Source organism: Bos javanicus, chromosome 4 (genome assembly GCF_032452875.1).
Source record: "Bos javanicus breed banteng chromosome 4, ARS-OSU_banteng_1.0, whole genome shotgun sequence".
Classification (NCBI taxonomy): domain Eukaryota; kingdom Metazoa; phylum Chordata; class Mammalia; order Artiodactyla; family Bovidae; genus Bos; species Bos javanicus.
The window spans coordinates 71,713,735-71,733,222 of NC_083871.1; the positions used below are offsets into that span (position 1 = coordinate 71,713,735).

At 40.7% G+C, this 19,488-nt stretch overlaps 1 pseudogene; it reads right to left on the bottom strand.

Moving 5' to 3' along the window:
* Positions 1-6,450: 6,450 nt before the first annotated feature.
* On the bottom strand, positions 6,451-13,876 carry LOC133246892 (histone-lysine N-methyltransferase SETMAR-like; annotated as a pseudogene).
* Between the last annotated feature and the right edge of the window lie 5,612 nt (positions 13,877-19,488).

Consider the following 19,488-nt stretch of genomic DNA (forward strand, 5'->3'; position numbering starts at 1 on the left):
ACCTGCCTGTGCTCACACAGCCAGTGGGGGTCAGAAAAGAACGTCATCCTAGTTAAACCTTTCCTACTGCGCCAAGGGGCCTGTTACACACTCCAGATAAAGAAAGGCATTATTAATGTGTCCACCATGAATTCTAATTGCTGTTCAGTCACTAAGTCAGGTCCAGCTTTTTGCAGCCCCATGAACTGTAGCACGCCAGGCTTGAGTCTGCTCAAACTCATGTACATTGAGTCAGTCATGCCATCTAACCATCTCATCCTTTGGCACCCCCTTCTCTTCTTGCCCTCAATCTTTCCTAGAATCAGGGTCTTTTCCAATGAATCAGCTCTTCACATCAGGTGGCCAAACTGTTGGAGCTTCAGCTTCAGCTTCAGTCCTTCCAGTGAATATTCAGGGTTGATTTCCTTTAGGATTGATTGGTTTGATCCCCTTGCTCACAAAGGGACTCTCAAGAGTCCTCTCTAGCACCATAGTTTAAAAGCATCAGTTGTTTGGCACTCAGCCTTCTTTATGGTCCAACTCTCACATCCATACATGACTACTGGAAAAACCAAAGCTTTGACTGTACTTTGTCAAAGTGATATATATCTCTGCCTTAAAATATGCTGTCTAGGTTTGTCATAGCTTTCCTTCCAAGGAGCAAGCATCTTTTAATTCTGTGGCTGTAGTCACCATCTGCAGTGATTTTGGAATCCAAGAAAATAAAATCTGTCACTGTTTCCACTTTTTCCCCTTTATTTGCCATGAAGTGATGGGACTGAATGCCATGATCTAACCACAGATCCAGGGAGCTCAGAGGACACAAAGCTGGACAAATACCAAAGAAATTATACCTAGACATGTCATATCCAAACTGCAGGAAGTCCAAGAGAAAGGAAGAAATCTTGAAAGATGAAAATATAATGCTCATTAGATAGTGGTAAATGCTAAGGGGGAAAAGGGGGCTAAGGAGTTGTCCTGGGCAGAGGGTAGGGTGATTCTGTCCTAGTCACTCTATGGAAAATTCTGAACTTCACCCTACCCTTTTTTTCCCTTTAATTTTGCGGAAATTTTCAGTTGTTACTGCTTCAAGTATTTCTTCTGGCCTTTTCTCTCTGTCTTTTCCTTTTGGTATTCTCATTGAATGGACATTATCTTTTGTCCCACAGTTCTTAGACATTTAGTTCTATCCTTTTCAGTCATTTTGCTCTTTGTTTTTTGGCCTTGGATGTTTCTATTAACATTTCCTCAAGCTCAGAGATGCTTACTTCAGTCATGTCCAGTCCAACTAGTCCACCGAAGGCATTCTTCATTTTTCTTATAATATTTTCAATCTCTAGTATTTCTTTCTCATTCTTTCTTAGAATTTCCATCTCTCTGCTTACACTACTCAGGTTCTTTCAGGAGTGTTTTCTGATGAAAACCAATTCTCCAGTTATCTGATTTTAACAGGGTGCCCAATAATTCAATTCAACTCTGACACCAAGTCCTGGATTTAGAGACATAAGAGATATGGGTTCCATCCTTGGGTCAGGAAGATCCCCTGGAGGAGGGCATGGCAACCTACTGCAGTATTCTTGCCTGGAAAATCCCATGGACAGAGGAGCCTGGCAGGCTACGGTCCATAGGGTCACAAAGAGTCGGACGTGACTGAGAAACCTAGCATGTATGTATGCCACATACGTGTGTGTGTGTGGGGTGGAGGATGACCTGTTTCACGGCAGACACCCAGGGGCTGGTTATTCAGCCGAGAGACCCCAGGATAGTCCTGAGGTGCAGGTTTCAGACCTCCTTTCTGTCTCAACTTCTATATTCAGCCACAGGCTAAGGGCTCAGTTCTACAAGGCTGTTTCCACTGCAGACACCAACCCAGGTATCAAGGCTCCAGGTTACCTGCAGTTTTGTTTGACTTGACTACAAATTTGGAGAGTCCTACAACTTCCTCCTACAGGTCTGATAATTTTCTAGAATAATTCATAGAAATCAGAAAAACATTTTGCTTACTATTACCAGTTTGTTATAAAGACACAACTCAGATACAGCCAAATGGAAGAGATGTCTAGGGCAAGGTATGGGGCGAGGGCCGTGAAGCTTTCATGCTCTCTCTGTGTACACCACTTTCCTAGCATCTCAGTGTGTTCACCAACTTGGAGGTTCTACAAACTCTGTTGTTTACTGGGGTTTTATGGCAGTTCTATTACAGAAGCATGATCATTTAAACTGTTGGTGACTGGTGATTGAAAATAATATCTAGTCCCTTTACCTTGCCAGAGGTCAGGGATGTGACTGAAATTTCCAACCCTCTGGTCACATGATTTGGTATTTCCAGTGCTCAACCTCTGTCCTGAAACCATCTAGACATCACTCAGCCAAGAGTCATTTTATCAACACAACAAAGACAACATCATCACTCAGGAGATTCCAAGAGTTTTAGGAGTTCTGTGCCAGGAGCCAGGGACAAAGACCAAAAATTTTTTCTTTCTTATATCACAGTTATCTATGTTCTTATATATTGTTTACTTTTAACCATTAGAACCCTTAGCATATAAAATAGAGTAGTTTTAAATTCCTGGTCTGATTACGCCACTGTTTCTGCCATATTTGAGTCTAGATCTGATGCTTACTCTGTCTTCTCCAGTTGTTTTTGGTTTTCAGTATGCTATGTAATTTTTTGTTGAAAGCTGGGCATGATGTATGTCTTAGGTAAAGGAACTGGAGTAAATAGGCCTTCAGGGATGTGGTGAAGATGTCAAGGAGGGCAAGTGTTCTGTGATCCTAGGTTAGATCTCACTCTTAAAGTTTTTTTAGTTGAAGTAGAGTTTATTTACAGTGTTGGGTTAGTTTTAGATGTACAGCAAAGTGATTCTTTTCTATTATAGGAGATTACAAGATATTTAATATAGTTCCCTGTGCTATACAGTAGGCCCTAGTTATTTTTTTATATACTTGTTAATTTTTTATATACTAGTGTGTAGCTGTTAATCCCAAATTCCTAACTTATTCCTCCCCTCTATTTCCCCTTTGACAACTATAAGTTTGTTTCTGTTTTATAAATAAGTTCATTTGTATGAATTTTTTTAAATTCCACAAATCAGTAATATATTGTCCTATTCATTTTTGTCTGACTTACCTCAGTAAGTATGATGCCGGGGACCAGCCCTGGCTGATCCAGGGTGTTCGAAGGAGAGACGGCGTAGGCGAAAATCAGGAAACAATTGCTTAATTAAATGTTAATTAAGGATATAAAGAGTAATAGAATGAGGATAGCTCAGTGAGGAAATTCAGTGGAGAAAAGAGGCTGAATAATTCAGCCAGAAGGTAAGAGAAAGAACGACATGGTGAGACCAAGTTTCGGTGAACAAGGTCCGCACTTTATTTTCCAAAGTAGTTTTTATACCTTAAGTTATGCATAGAGGATAATGGGGGAAGGGGTAGAGTCAGGCAGCAAGCCAGGCTTTCTTCCTGCAAACTTATCATATGCAAAGCTTAGGTGATTTGCATCATCTTCTGGCCCGGAGGCCTGTTAACATTTTAAGACCCTTTCTTCAGAAAACTTATTTTTCTCTAAAGGTGATTGGTCAGGAGCCACCCTCCAAAAGCATTAGATAAAGTTGCATTCCTACAGAGCAAAGGTGTGGTGGGTTATAACAAGAAAAAGAATTAACTCAAGGGTCCCAGGTTACAAACATTAAAGCTACTACTTACACCGATTATATTAATCAATACACTGCCAGGGACACAGCAGGTAAGGGATATGGAAACTTAGCAGCAAACATTGGCCCAACAAGTGAAAATCCCTTCACCAATACAATTTCTAATCAATCTTTTAACTACTCAAAAGAATCTGTGTTTAGACAGTTTAGAACATCTCCTACCTCTCACAGTTGGGAGGCTCTGAACAATCACATGTGGCCAGAAAAACCTATTCAGGCAGGCTAGAGGATTTCCAAAGGAGTTTGTAGGCTGAAACACTGTCACACCCAGGAATTATTAACTGGAGCTGTAAGCTAACTCTTTTTCAGAGAGGTAGTGGGGGACAGCCCCCCGTAAAGTCAGAGGTGTAGGTGAAAGCACAAAGCAGAAAGTAGGCAGACTCTGGTTTTGGGTGTAAATGCTTGAGAATTTCCAGGGGGACTCCTAAGGCTCGATCCCGCCTTTGCGTGTGCCGAGCCTCCTTCCTCATGACCTTTGTCATGGCGGAGCTCCTCACGCTGGCTACCGGCAGTGATAGAATTCCAGTTGAGCTATTCCAGATCCTGAAAGATGATGCTGTGGAAAGTGCTGCACTCAATATGCAATATGAACTCAATGTGCAATATGCCCTCAATGTGCAATATGCGAGCTCCTGGCAGTATGATAATCTTTAAGTCCATCCATGTTGCTGCGAATGGCATTATTTCATTCTTTTTTCTGGCTGAGTAGTATTCCATTGAATATATGCACCACATCTTCTTTATCCTTCTGTCTGTCAATGGACATTTAGGTTGTTTCCATGTCTTGGCGATTGTAAATAATGCTGTTATGAACATTGGGGTATATATATCTTTTCAAATTAGAGTTTTCTGCAAATATATGCCCTGGAGTAGGATTGCTGGATCTTATGGCTGCTCTGTGTTTAGTTTTAAGGAATCTCTGTACTGTCCTCCACAGTGGCTGCACCAGTTTACACTCCCACCAACTGTGTAGGAGGGTCCCTTTCCTCCACACCCTGTCTGACATTTATTATTTGTAGACTTTTTGATGATGACCATTCTGACTGGTGTGAGATGGTACCTCACTGTAATAGTTTTGATTTGCATTTTCAATTAATGTGGAATATCTTTTCATGTGTCTTATGGCAATCTGTATGTCTTCTTTGGAGAAATGTCTATTTAGGCCTTCTGTCCATTTTTTGATTGGATTGTTTGATTGAGCTGTATGAACTATTTGTATATTTTGGAAATTAAACCTTTGTAGGTCACATCATTTGCAAATATTTTCTCCCATTCTGTAGATTGTCCTTTCGTTTTGTTTATGGTTTCCTTTGTTGTGCAAAAGCTTGTAAGTTTAATTGGGTCCCATTTGCTTATTTTTGCTTTTATTTCTTTGGCGTTGGGGGCCTGTGATTAGCTCTCAGACCTCTAGTGAGCCTCTTAGTTTTTTTCTCCTCTCTTGGGTAGGACAGGCTGGCTAGAGTGGGCTGAAGTTGGGATGTCCCTCCTCCCAGGTCAGTTAGTGTCTTGATAAAATCTCACTAAGTTAGGTTCTGGTAAAATAGTTTCTCTCAAAAGACAGACCTCTTTGTGAAGAAGCAGATACATTTCAGAATGATTCCTTTTTTCCTCCCCATGCTGGAGGCATGAGATTTCCCTCTGGTACTCACGGTGAGAACCTGGCAGGGCCTGGCAGTAAAGCTTGCAGGTGTGGAAAGTTTCTCGCTTTCAGGCTTTTCCACTCTGAGCCTCCAGCAATTGTTCAATTACAGGTCAGATTTTCCTACCTCAGCACTGGTTCCTGCAGAGGTTTCTGCTCTAGTAAATTGTGATTCTTTGTATCTTCAGGTCTTTTTCTCCAAGACAGCAGCATTTCGCCCTATGGCCTCACCCCTCTAACAATTCTAAGAAGAGTTACTGATTATTTCAGTTTGTTTAATTTTTACTTGTTAGGATGCAGTAGTGACTTTCAAACTCCTAAAGTGCCAGAGTGGAAATGCACATATATTTCTTTATTTTCCTATTTATTGTCATTTCAATAAAAAAGTCCAGTAACCAAGCAAAAATCTACATATGTAGTTCAAGTATAAAGAAACAGATCTGGGGTCTACATTTTGTTACATAAAGTTAGGGAGTTAATGGTCCTTGAAGAGGACCATTTGTGCATGTAGCCAATACAAAAGTATTTGTGAAAGGGGAAAGTAACTAGATGAAAGGGGATATTATACAGAAACCTGAGATGGATATTTTACTATATGTCACCACCCTTTTGTTAATATACATATTATTTAAATAGTGCCATGACAGTCCTGGTTAGACGATAAAGGGTTAAAGGAGGGACTAATGATGTAAGCCTTGACATCTACCCAAGAGTGAGAAAGAAAGTGATCTTCTCCCCTCCCTACTTCTGCTTTGATAATAAATACGTAGCCCTCTTTGTTCTGTTGCCATGAAACAGGAATGAGTGAACAGCCTTCAGCACATACCAGCCAAACAGACCTGCAAGAATTAAACAATCTTGGTTATTCTTTAGCTGTTACTATTCAGTTCAGTTCAGTCGCTCAGTCGTGTCTGACTCTTTGCGACCCCATGAATCACAACACGCCAGGCCTCCCTGTCCATCACCAGCTCCCGGAGTTCACTCAGACTCATGTCCACCGAGTCAGTGATGCCTAATTACATTTGCACCAACCTAAAGCTGTTACTATTAGGTTGGTGCAAATGTAATTAGGGTTTCAGACCATGAATTTTAAATTATTATAACTAGGTTCAAGCATCTTTAGCAATCAAAATAGGAACCATTACAATCAACACATTTTTGCCAATAAGAAATGTTTGCTTGTTCCTACAGTATAAAAATTCATGCTTCAAGATTCAGTGAAAGCATTTTCTGCATCCTGATGGTGTGGAAGCATTTTCCCTGCAAAAAGTTGTCGAAATGCTTGAAGCAGTAGTCAGTTGACAAGAGGTCAGGTGAATATGACAGATAAGGAAAAACTTCGCAGTCCAGTTCATTCAATTTATGAAGCATTGGTTGTGCAATATGTGGTTGGACACTGTCATGGGGAAGAATTGGGCCCTTTCTGTTGACTAATACCCGCTTCAAGCAATACAGTTTTTGGTGCGTCTCATCTATTTACTGAGCATACTTCTCAGATGAACAGACAAGTTTGGTCTTGGAGAACAAAATGAAGCAGGTCAAAGGCCAACAGAGTTTTGTCAAGTGAGCACACTGGTCATAGCAAACAACCTTTTCTAACAACACAGAGACAACTCCACACATGGACATCACCAAATGGTCAATACTGAAATCAGACTGATCATATTCTTTGCAGTCGAAGATGGTGAAGCTCTATACAGTCAGCAAAAACAAGGTCTGGAACTGACTGTGTCTCAGATCATCAGCTCCTTATTGCAAAATTCAGGCTTAAATGAAGAAAGTAGGTAAAACCACTAGGCCATTCAGGTATGATCTAAATCAAATCCCTTATGATTATACAATGGAGGTGATGAATAGATTCAAGGGATTAGATCTGCTACACAGAGTGCCTGAAGAACTATGGACAGAGGTTTGCAACATTGTACAGGAGGCAGTGACCAGAATCATCCCCAAGAAAAAGAAATGCAAGAAGATAAAATAGTTTTCTGAGGTGGCTTCACAAATAGCTGAGGAAGAAGAGAAGTGAAAAGTAAGGGAGAAAGGGAAAGATATACCCAATTGAATATGGGGTTCCAGAGAATAGCAAGGAAAGATAAGAAGGCCTTAAGTGAATAATGCAAAGAAGCAGAGAAAAACAAGAAAGTTGAAGAGATCAGGGAACATTTCATGTAAGGATGAGCAAATAGATGGGGGAAAAGTGGAAATAGTGACAGATTTTATTTTCCTGGGCTCCAAAATCACTGTGGACGGTGGCTGCAACCATGAAATTAAAAGATGTTTGCTCCTTGGAAGGAAAGCTATGAAAAACCTAGACAGCATATTCAAAAGCAAAAATATCACTTTGCCGACAAAGGTCTGTATATTCAAAGCTATGGTTTTCCCAGTAGTCATGTACAGATGTATGGACATGATGGTCCATATATGGAGAGTCAGACCATAAAGAAGACTGAGCACTGAAGAATTGATACTTTTGAGTTGTGGTATTGAACATTCTGAGAGTTCATTGGACTGCAAGGAGATCACGCCAGTCAATCCTAATGGAAATCAACCCTGTATATTCATTGGAAGGACTGATGTTGAAGCTGAAACCCCAATAGTTTGGCCACCTTATGCGAAGAGCTGATTCAGTGGAAAAGACTCTGATGCTGGGAAAGATTGAGGGCAAAAGAAGAGGGTAGTAGAGGATGAGATGGTTAGATAGCATCATTGACTCAGTTGTCATGAATCTGAGTAAACTCTGGAAGATAGTGAAGGACAGGGAAGCCTAGCATACTGCAGTCCATGTGGTCACAAAGAGTTGGAAATGACTTAGCAACTGAACAACTTCTCAGATGTATTGGTTTTGCCAGGATTCAGAAAGTTGTAGTGGATCAGACAGGCAGCAGACCACCAAACAGTGACTATGACCTTTTTGGGGGGTGCAAATTTGGCTTTGGGAAGTGCTTTGGAGCTTCTTCTCAGTCCAAACACTGAGTTGGTCACTGCCAAGTGTTGTATAAAATCCACTTTTTGTTGCGTGTCACAATCTGAGAAATGGTTCACTGCTGCATAGAATAAGAGAAGACAGCACATCAAATGATTGTTTTTTTTGATTTTCAGTCAGCTCATGAAGCACCCACTTACTGAGCTTTTTCACCTTTCCAATTAGCTTCAAATGCTAAATGACTGTAAAATGTTCAATGATGAGTTCTTCTGCAACTTCTTGTGTAGTTGTAAGAGGATCAGCTTTGACCCTCTCAGTTGGTCACTGTCAACTTCCAGTGGCTGGCCACTAAGCTCCTCATCTTCAAGGCTCTCATCTCCTTTGCAAAACTTCTTGACCCACCACTGCACTGTACCTTCCTTAGCAGTTCCAGGGCCAAATGTGTTGTTGATGCTGCGAACTGTCTACTGCTTTACCACACATTTTGAACTTGAATAAGAAAATTGCTTGAATTTGCTTTCTGTCTAACATCATATCCAGAGTAAGTAATAAGCCTTTAGCAAAAAACCATAGAGCAAGAAATACACATTAAAATGATGTATAACATAACCACATTTATTAAGAACGTATATCAATATCAAACAGCAAATTTCAAGAATGCAAAAACTGCTATTACTTTTGCACCAAGCTAAAACAAACATTTGTAGCTAGACTTGTCCTTCACAAAGCTTCAAAAACACTAATTACTCTCTGACTCCAAAGATTATACTCTGCACCTGGCATTCTTCTCCCCACTACACTCTCTTGTAGCATTCTGCAATTCAGAAAAAAGGTTATGGGCTGATAACTTTAGGGTTACCACACCTGGTTGCTGAGTTGCCTGATGCCAACTGTGGTTGTTTTGAAACTCTACAAGAGAAAAACAATGCAATGCCTTCATGAGGATATAAAACCTCTCTCTATTCCTGAGAGATGGGGACACAGTTCCTGAGGTGCTAGCCTGCTATGTTTCCCTTTTGACTAGCAAAAATCACATAGGCACTCTTTTCTATTTCCTCCAAATTCTGTCTCTGTATTTCTATTTGGCATTGGTGGGAGCCAAGATTTTGGCAACAGTTCTCAGGGCTCTGCTTCCTTATCTGCTTGCTTACATCTCTCACAAGTGTCTTACACTCATAAATCCACTCTTTGCCTATCACTTAGCCCCACATTGAACTGTTTATGCATCAAGACAAAAGAACCTGAGCTTCAACAAGTCCTGACACCAGGTGACTGGTTTCAATTCAGATAGCAAGTTTGAGTCCTCTTCTAAGTCAGGGATTAAGGGTTAGAGTCCCGTCTTAGAGGATTCAGTAAGAACCCAATTCCTGATTCATAGATGGTGGACTTCTTTTTGCTGTGTCTTCAGGTGGCAGAAGGGGAAGGGAGCTCTCTGGGACCACTTTTAAAAGGGCACAAACTCCATTTACGAGGGCTCTGTCCTCAGTACCTAATCACCTTCCAGCGGCCCCACCTCCATATACTGTCACACTTGGAGATTAGATGTCAACATGTGAATGTTGGGGTGATACATTCAGGCTATAGCAATATGAATTTAATATATTATATATATTATTCATTAGATTATATCATTATATATTATTCAATAATATATAATTTAATATCATAAACATAATATATTATATACTATATATATTAGTATATAAAAACAATATAAATGCTGTTTATGTTTGAACTGCTGATAAATAACATTAGCTAAGCAAATTAATTTGCTTAGAGTAGCACTCCCAATCTTTGTCAATCGTATCGCACATAGAAAATATAAGTATTCATGTGTAACCGATTCACTTTTCATACAGTAGAAACTAACACAACACTGTAAGTCAACTGTGCGAGTGTGCTCAGTTGCTCAGTCATGTCCGACTCTTTGTGACCCCTTGGACTAGAGCCCACCAGGCTCAGCTATCCATGGAATTCTCCAGCAAGAATACTGGGACAGGTTGCCATTTCCTGCACCAGGGGATGTTCCCAATCCAGGGATCAACTATACTTCAATAAAAAAAATTTAAAAAAAAGTATTCATACAAGAGCCAGCCAGTAAGTGACTCACACCTCCAGGGCTGAAGGCTTCAATTTTTAGCTCCACTTGTCACTGCATGCTGCACCGTTTGGGAAACTCTTGCTTTAAGGGTAATGTTTAAAGCACTGAAGAGACCAATCTGTTTGACTAGACCTATTGGAATGACTGGCTCCCAAGGACTAAAGATTGTTGAGGCCAAGAAGGGAAGAAAGTGATGTGGAGAAAAGATGTAATTGACAATTTCTCATTGTTAGGAAAGCCCTTCCCAGTCTGTTCTCAGCCTGTTTTTCCTATTTCAGGTCCCCACTCCTGACCCAAACTTCACCTACTGCTTCACCTGGCTCAGGATATGATGGTCCCTCTCTCACCTGTCCTAAATCTTAACAATTCTTTGTTAGGCCCCAGGTTATAGCCAGGAAGTTTACATGTCTTCAAATGCAGAATCCCTCCCCCATGCTTCTGAGATTTTTGGCCTACAGCACTGCATTTGAGCTTCTGACCCGGAATTTTAAAGTTTGAAGTCATTTCAGAGACTAAGTGCAACCTTCAGTTGCCAGGTGAAACACGTGGGGCCCGGAGAAGATAGAGGGACCGTGCTGCCAACACCAGCTGGGGGCAGCCTTGGGACATGGGTGTCCTGTTTTCCTAGGCTTTCCACTACCTGGTGGTTTCATCTCTCTTATGCTAATGATGACACTTAATAATTTATTAATAGGTGAGAACTGACTCATTGGAGACTCTATATAATCTGTAGCAACAGCCAGATGGTCCTTAATAAAACATTAATAAAGCAAAAGCAGATGGCATTTAATAAAGAGTCATATAAACATGCCCAAGAGCCATCAAAAGCATTTTTTTCTGGACTCTCTAATGGTGGAGAGTTATCAGACAAGACATAAAAAAGGAAATCACCCTCTAACTTGTGATCTGAAAAAATGTTTAAGGTTCTTGTATATATTATGAATCAGAAAATATTTTAAATGTAATTTTATCTCAGATTTCATATCCTTATAATGACTGTTTTGTGGCAATTTTAGAAGAAATGACAAAAGCTTTAGCAGAAACAAAAGGAAGTCTCTACAATTTCCTCCTCCCTTGAAAATCCAGCCAAAGCAAATTTCCATAAAAATAATATATTTTAATAGAGTAATAGAAATCATTGGGTTGCAGAGGTTGTTTTAGGAATCTCTATTTCAGAACAGAAGAAATAACAACTTGTTGTAAGTAAGTGAATACTAATTTACCTGAAGGTGAAAAGCTGAACTTTCAGGATTGTGTTTAAATGTTTGACTTCCTCCCAAAATTCACCTGTCAGGCAGTAATCAAAAGTTAAGGCTTGGACTGAGACTTGAGTTTATTAGTATCAACTGTGCAAGACTTGTAGGCTGCCTCTTGAGGATTTTTTTTTACCACCTGGAAAATAGGGATAATAATACTTTATAGAGTTGTACAAAGAATGGATGAAATAATGCTTATAAAGAACCATGCTGGACACAAAGTAAGCGGTCAAAAAAAGTAGCAATTATAGATATCAGAAGCTGATATCTGCTGTTCTAACTAAACTAAAAGGAGCAAAGTTGTGAAATAGTAGTTTCCTATTTGTAAACCTTCCATGCATTTTTCAAAATCCTGATGAAACACTGCTATCCAAAAAGGATATCAACATTTATGCTTTAACATGCTTTTTTTTTTTGGTCTCATTTCCATGTGAATATCTTTAGTAATATTTACATTTCAAACTACTTCTGATTCTAGAATGTGAGGCTTATTTCATAGCTGGGGGAATGTTTGGTATTGCCCTGTGTGGGTAGGACTCCTTTGGTGAGGAGAAAGTGATGAGAAATGTAATCTAGAGAGATTTCAAAGATGTCTGGACTTCCCTGAATCCTTTGCTGCAAGGTCTTGATCAAAGGCTAATCTTTCCAGAACACATTTCCTGATAACCTTCCCTCCCAAGTCAAAATCACCGGGTTCTTTTTAAGTTTTTTTCACAGATCATTCCTCTAATAGTTGTGAGCCAGGTCAGCGAATGCCTTTATTTAGGCACATAGCAGGCAGTTAGTGATGTTTGAAAATGAAATGGAATTCCAAGGACCCTAAAACTAATGATAGTTACCATTTTGAAGTATCTGCTGGGTGCCAAATGAATCGCAGTCACCATATGAGTTAAGTGTTATCGTCACCACTTTCCAGATAAGAAAACTGAGGCTTAGAGGAGGAGTATCAAAGTAAGACCAAGCAGGAGGCAAAGATGGGACCCAAACTTAGTGATGTGCTAACTCCAAATCATGAAACCGTCCAGTCTTAATCAACCACCTAAGTGACACTGAAATTTGCTCATTTGGTTGGTTTTGGTGTGTGTATTAGTCAGGGTTATATAACAATATATCTATCATATAGAGATAGATCTGTATAGATATATAAAATTTTCTGGGACCATTTTTTCTGTATATCTATATAGATATACAGAGATATAGCCTATTGGTTTTGTTTGGTGCTATATACAGATACATAGATTATATCTTTGTACAAGGAGGTTTATTATAGAAATTGGCTCACATGATTTATGGAGGCTGCAGGTCCCAAGATGTGCCATCTATGATCTGGAAAACCGGGGAGGTCAGTGGTACAGTTCAGTCTGAAGGTTGGAGAACCAGGAGCATCGCTATCCAAGGGCAGAAGAAGATGGATGTCCCAACTCAGGCAGTGAGAGTAAATTCCCCTTCCTCTATCTTCATGTTCTGTTCAGGCCCTCAAGAGACTGGATGATGCGCCCCCCCCCCCCCCCAGCCACACACACACACACACTAGGGAGGGTGATCTTCCTTTCTCAGTCTACAGGTTCAAATGCTAATCTATTTCCAGAAAATCCTCACACCCAGGACAATGTTTTACCAGATATCTGGGCATCCCTTAACCCAGTCGAGTGGACACATAAAATTAACCATCACAGCATTGATGTTTTTATTATTTTTAATATGAGAACTTTAGCAGAGGAAGATGGATTTACCCTCAGAAAGCAAGCCTACCTGAATTCTGAGGTCCCTGTGTATCCATTTCCTACTGGCTGTCTAGATTCCTCAGAGAAACCCAACCTTGCAGGGAGATGACAGGTAATCTGAGGTTGCGGGGGACAGGGAGGTGGGGAAAGAAGCTTGAAGATTTCAAAGTATGCTAGTAGAAAATAAAATCCACTTCTACCAACAGTTTGAAAGAAAGTAAAATCATTCATAGTGTCAAAGATGCCCAGAGGGTGGCAGGCGCTGAACTTCTGAAGCTGTTCTCTCATCATTCAGACTGACAAATTTATTGTACTGGCCCTTCTAGCAAACAATCAAGATGGAATCAGATGCCAAGATAATTTTTCCTTGCCAAATTGTTTTTTCCCATTGCAATTAGCATTTTTAAGGACCTCATCAAATAGCCAATGTGTATTCAATTCCCTCTCTCCCTCTCCAATTAAAATTCAGCTAAGAAGTTGTATCAGTAATAATTGTTAAAGATAAAATACCACCCTTACCCACTCTATCATATTTCTCCATGTTTTCTTAAATATCCTTTAAACCAGGCATAGGATTTTAAAAGGTTTATTTTCTTCTTAGTATGCATTATATAATCTGAAAGTAAATTATTTAAACTAAAAGCAGTTCAGCTGTTTGGGTTGCCCTCATTTAGATTCTTTATAAAATCTTTGAGCTTGTCCTATACCTATTTGTCCTCCAAAAGCATTTTGAAGCTGAGCCTGCTGCTGCTTTCAGAACCCCATTTCCTCTTTTTATCCTGGGCACAAGGTCTACATCTTTCTGCCTCCCTTGCAATGAGGGGGGCCATGTGGTTGATTTATGGGTGGAGGTGGGTACACAGGCAAAGTGCCAGGTCCATGAAAGTCTCTCATGAGAGAGTCTCTAGGTTATTTCCTTCTCAGCCTGCTGAAATTACCCATGCCCAGCACCCTTGGCAGCCCTGAGCTGCAAATAGCAGAACCTCAACCAGGCTGCTTCCTGAAGGAACAGAGGGTACCCTTCTCCATCCCTACTTCACACACTCTGGAACTACCCTAGATTGTTCACTGAGAAAAAATGAACTGCTACGGTGTTTGAGCCATTATAATTCAGGGTTTTATCAGTTTGAGCAGGTAGCTTACTCTGACTAGTTGCCTTTTCCTTGACTGGGCTAGCTTTCCTCCTCCACCATGCTACATGCTCCAGCCAAGCCGTCCCATGGCATCTGATCATGGAACTTCCCAAACTTCCTCCTTATTGTCTGTCTGCCTTCCCAGACAGACTCTCAAGCTCTATGAAGTCATGGACCATATTTCCCTCGCTCTCCAGTATATCTTCAGTTTCTCATATAGTGCTTGGTACATGCATGTATATGTGCTCTTCAGTCCTGTCCAACTCTTATCAACCCCAGGGACTGTAGCCTGCCAGGCTCCTCTGACCATGGGATTCTCTAGGCAAGAATACTGGAGTGGGTTGCCATTTCCTTCTTCAGGGATGTTACCGACCCAGGGATCTAACCCATGTCTCCTGCGTTGGCAAGTGGATTCTTTACTGCTGAGCCATTGGGAGTAGACCCTTAATAGTGAAGTGAAAGTCGCTCAGTAGTGTCTGACTCTTTGTGACCCCATGGACTGCAGGGAGCTGCCTGTGAGAATGGGGTCCTTTGTCTGAAGGACACAGCTCTGGGAGCTGCCTCAGTCCTTGAGTGTTTGCTTGCAAACATAGCTCTCTGTCTCGCCACCCCAGAGATTAGGCACTTATTTACTGCAGACACCTGGAGTTCTGGACAAACTTCTCACACACAGGGAAATGTTATCTGGTGTAAGAAATAATAACAGGGTGCCATTTCCATGCTCTCAAGATTTCTTGTGACTGTTTCTAAGATGTATAGGTCAACAAAGAAAATGTTAACTGTCTTGTCTTTCTCACGCTCTCCTGTATAAATATAAGATGCTGAATAAAGTCGTGGTCAGATCGCTTCCCTTTGTGGAGACGTGTCTGAACCTCTCGACCCCATCTTTGTTGTAGTATTCCTTTCCTGTAGTTTTCTTTCTCAGCTGCGCTGTGCACGTTCTCGGGACCTGATCAACTTTGCCGGCTGGCACCCGCAATGGACTATACAGTCCATGGAATTCTCCAGGCCAGAATACTGGAGTGGGTAGCCTTTCCTTTCTCCAGGGGATCTTCCCAACCCAGGGATCGAACCAGGTCTCCCACATTGCAGGTGGATTCTTTACCAGCTGAGCCACAAAGGAAGCCCAGGAATAATGGAGTGGGTAGAAGATCCCTTCTCCAGTGGATCTTCCCAACCCAGGAATCAAACCAGGGTCTCCTGCATTGCAGGCAAATTCCTTACCAACTGAGCTATCAGGGAAGCCCTGATCCTTAATAAATATTTGTTAAATTAACAAGATGTTGGATGCATGGACTTTGCTTTTCTCTATGCTGGGTATAGCAAACTTGGATGCTGAATGATCTTTAAGAATAATGGTAATGGAATGAGAAGAATGTGTTTGGCTATAAATTGTGGTATTTCTGGAAGTTTCTAGAAACCTGACCTCTTGTGGATGACTACCAGTCTTCATTGCAAATCTCCTTTATGCTGCTGATGATATGTTTTTCTACACGAACAGAAAACATAGGATTTAAAAAAAACTGTATTTAATGGCATTCTCTTTCATAAAAATTAGTAGAATAAAGGTATCTGGAAACTCTTTGCTCTTTTTCCCAGTAAGAGGTAGAGTATAATTCCCCTGTCTTTGAATCTAGGCTTGTTTCAATACTAGAATGCTGTGGAAGTTACATTCTAGGTTTTCAGGGACCAACTCATAGGACTTATAGCTCCTGCTTTGTTTCTTGGAAAACTTGGTTTTTGGAGCCCCAAAGCCTTCACATAAGAAGTCTGACTCCCCCGAGATCACCATGATAAAGAGGCCACATGTAATGTGTGTGGTTGAGACTACCTTCTAGACCTCCCTGCCAAGGCAATAGACATTTGGGTGAAGTCATCCATCCTGGACTTTCAGACGAGGCTATTCTCTAGCTAAATTTTGATGAATGATCCTAGCCAATGCAACATGGTACTGAAAAATCATTAAGATAAGCCCTCACCTGAAATTTATGAGATGTGATAAGACGATTGTTGTTTCAGCCCACTAAGTTTTAGGGTAATTTATAGTGCGATAAATCAGATCAGATCAGCTCAGTCATGTCCGACTCTTTGCCACCCCATGAATTGCAGCACGCCAGGCCTCCCTGTCCATCACCAACTCCCGGAGTTCACTCAGACTCATGTCCATCGAGTCAGTGATGCCATCCAGCCATCTCATCCTCTGTCGTCCCCTTCTCCTCCTGCCCTCAATCCCTCCCAGCATCAGAGTCTTTTCCAATGAGTCAACTGTTCGCATGAGGTGGCCAAAGTACTGGAGTTTCAGCTTTAGCATCATTCCTTCCAAAGAAATCCCAGGGCTGATCTCCTTCATAATGGACTGGTTGGATCTCCTTGCAGTCCAAGGGACTCTCAAGAGTCTTTAACAACAGCAAATTATTTTATTTCCATATTTGTCCAATAACATTTGCTTCAGTTCAGTTCAGTCGCTCAGATGTGTCTGACTGTTTGCCGCCCCATGGATTGCAGCATGCCAGGCCTCCCTGTCCATCATCAACTCCTGGAGTTTACTCAAACTCATGTCCATTGAGTCAGTGATGCCATCCAACCATCTCATCCTTTGCTATCCCCTTCTCCCGTCTTCAATCATTCCCAACATCAGCGTCTTTTCAAGTGAGTCAGTTCTTCACATCAGGTGACCAAAGTATTGAAGTTTCAGCTTCAGCATCAGTCCTTCCAATGAACACTCAGGACTGATCTCCTTTAGGATGGACTGGTTGGATCTCCTTGCAGTCCAAGGGACTCTCAAGAGTCTTCTCCAACACCACAGTTCAAAAGCATCAATTCTTCAGCACTCAGCTTTCTTTGTAGTCCAACTCTCACATCCATACATGACTACTGGAAAAACCATAGCCTTGACTAGATGGACCTTTGTTGGCAAAGTAATGTCTCTGCTTTTGAATATGCTATCTAGGTTGGTCATAACTTTCCTTCCAAGGAGTAATCCTCTTTTAATTTCATGGCTGCAGTCACCATCTGCAGTGATTTTGGAGCCCCCCAAAATAAAGTCAGCCACTGTTTCCCCATCTATTTGCCATGAAGTGATGGGACCAGATGCCATGATCTTCATTTTCTGAATGTTGAGTTTTAAGCCAACTTTTTTACTCTCTTTCACTTTCATCAAGAGGCTCTTTAGGTCTTCTTCACTTTCTGCCATAAGGGTGGTGTCATCTGCATATCTGAGGTTATTGATATTTCTCCCGGTAGTCTTGATTCCAGCTTGTGCTTCATTGAGTTCAGCATTTCTCATGATGTACTCTGCATGTAAGTTTAATAAGCAGGGTGACAATATACAGCCTTGATATACTCCTTTTACTATTTGAAACCAGTCGGTTGTTCCATGTCCAGTTCTAATTGTTGCTTCCTGACCTGCATATAGGTTTCTCAAGAGGCAGGTCAGGTGGTCTGGTATTCCCATCTCTTAAAGAATTTTCCACAGTTGATTGTGATCCACACAGTCAAAGGCTTTGGCATAGTCAATAAAGCAGAAATAGATGCTTTTCTGGAACTCTCTTGCTTTTTTGATGATCCAACATGTTGGCAATTTGATCTCTGGTTCCACTGCCTTTTCTAAATCCAGCTTGAACATCTGGAAGTTCATGGTTCATGTATTGTTGAAGCCTGGCTTGGAGAATTTTGAGAATTACTTTGCTAGCGTGTGAGATGAGTGCAATTGTGCAGTAGTTTGAGCATTCTTTGGCATTGCCTTTCTTAGGGATTGGAATGAAAACTGACCTTTTCCAGTCCTGTGGCCACTGCTGAGTTTTCCAAATTTGCTGGCATATTGAGTGCAGCACTTTCATAGCATCATCTTTTAGGATTTGAAATAGCTCCACTGGAATTCCATCACCTCCACTAGCTTTGCTTATAGTGATGCTTCCTAAGGCCCACTTGACTTTGCATTCCAGGATGAGTGATCACACTCACTTCACATTCTAGGTAAGTTATCACACCATTTTGATTATCTGGGTCATGAAGATCTTTTTTGTATAGTTCTTCCATGTATTCTTGCCACCTCTTTTTAATATCTTCTGCTTCTGTTAGGTCCATACCATTTCTGTCTTTTATTGTGCCCATCTTTGCATGAAATGTTCCCTTGGTGTCTCTAATTTTCTCGAAGTAGTCTTTCCCATTCTATTGTTTTCCTCTATTTCTTTGCACTGCATTGAGACTTTAAATTTGGGCAATTTTGGTTGATCATTTGCTAACCACCAAGTAAACTTTAGTTCTTGTATGTTTCTGTACCTTGCAATTGAACAAGAGATGGTTTGGGGCACTGAAAGAAATGGGCTGTTAATTCTGGGCCATATTTAACCTATCTTAGAATAGTAATTGGTAATATGCATTGGCAATGTAGTCTCAAGTCAAAACAAAACAAAACACACACTTTGGGGACTCAGGGTAATAAGTTAAATTGGTTTAAAAATATATATATCAATGTATGCCAAATTTTATTTTAATTTATGTTAGAAGCTATGTTCCTCTGCAAAGCAGTCAATATGGTAAAAGACAAAATTATACATAGGTAAAAATTTTAGGCTCAATTTATTTATTTATTAACTTTTTATTTTGTATTGGGTACCTGATGTGAACAGCAGACTCGTTGGAAAAGACCCTGATGCTAGGAAACATTGAGGCAGGAGGAGTAGGGGGCAAAAGAGGATGAGATCGTTTGATGGTATCACCGACTCAATAGATATTAGTTTGAGCAAATTCTGGGAGATAGTGAAGGGCAGCAAAACTGGGTATGCTGCAGTTCATAGGGTCTCAAAGAGTTGGACCTGACTGAGTAACTGAACAACAAGAAATGGTCGATTAACAACATTGTGAGTTTCAGGTGAACAGTGAAGGGACTCAGACATACATATATATATAGGTATCCCTTGACCCCCAAACTCCCCTCCCATCCACATAACATTGAGCAGAGTTCCATGCTATGCTCAATTTAAAAGTGACATTAACTGAAAAGTAATTAATAAAGGAA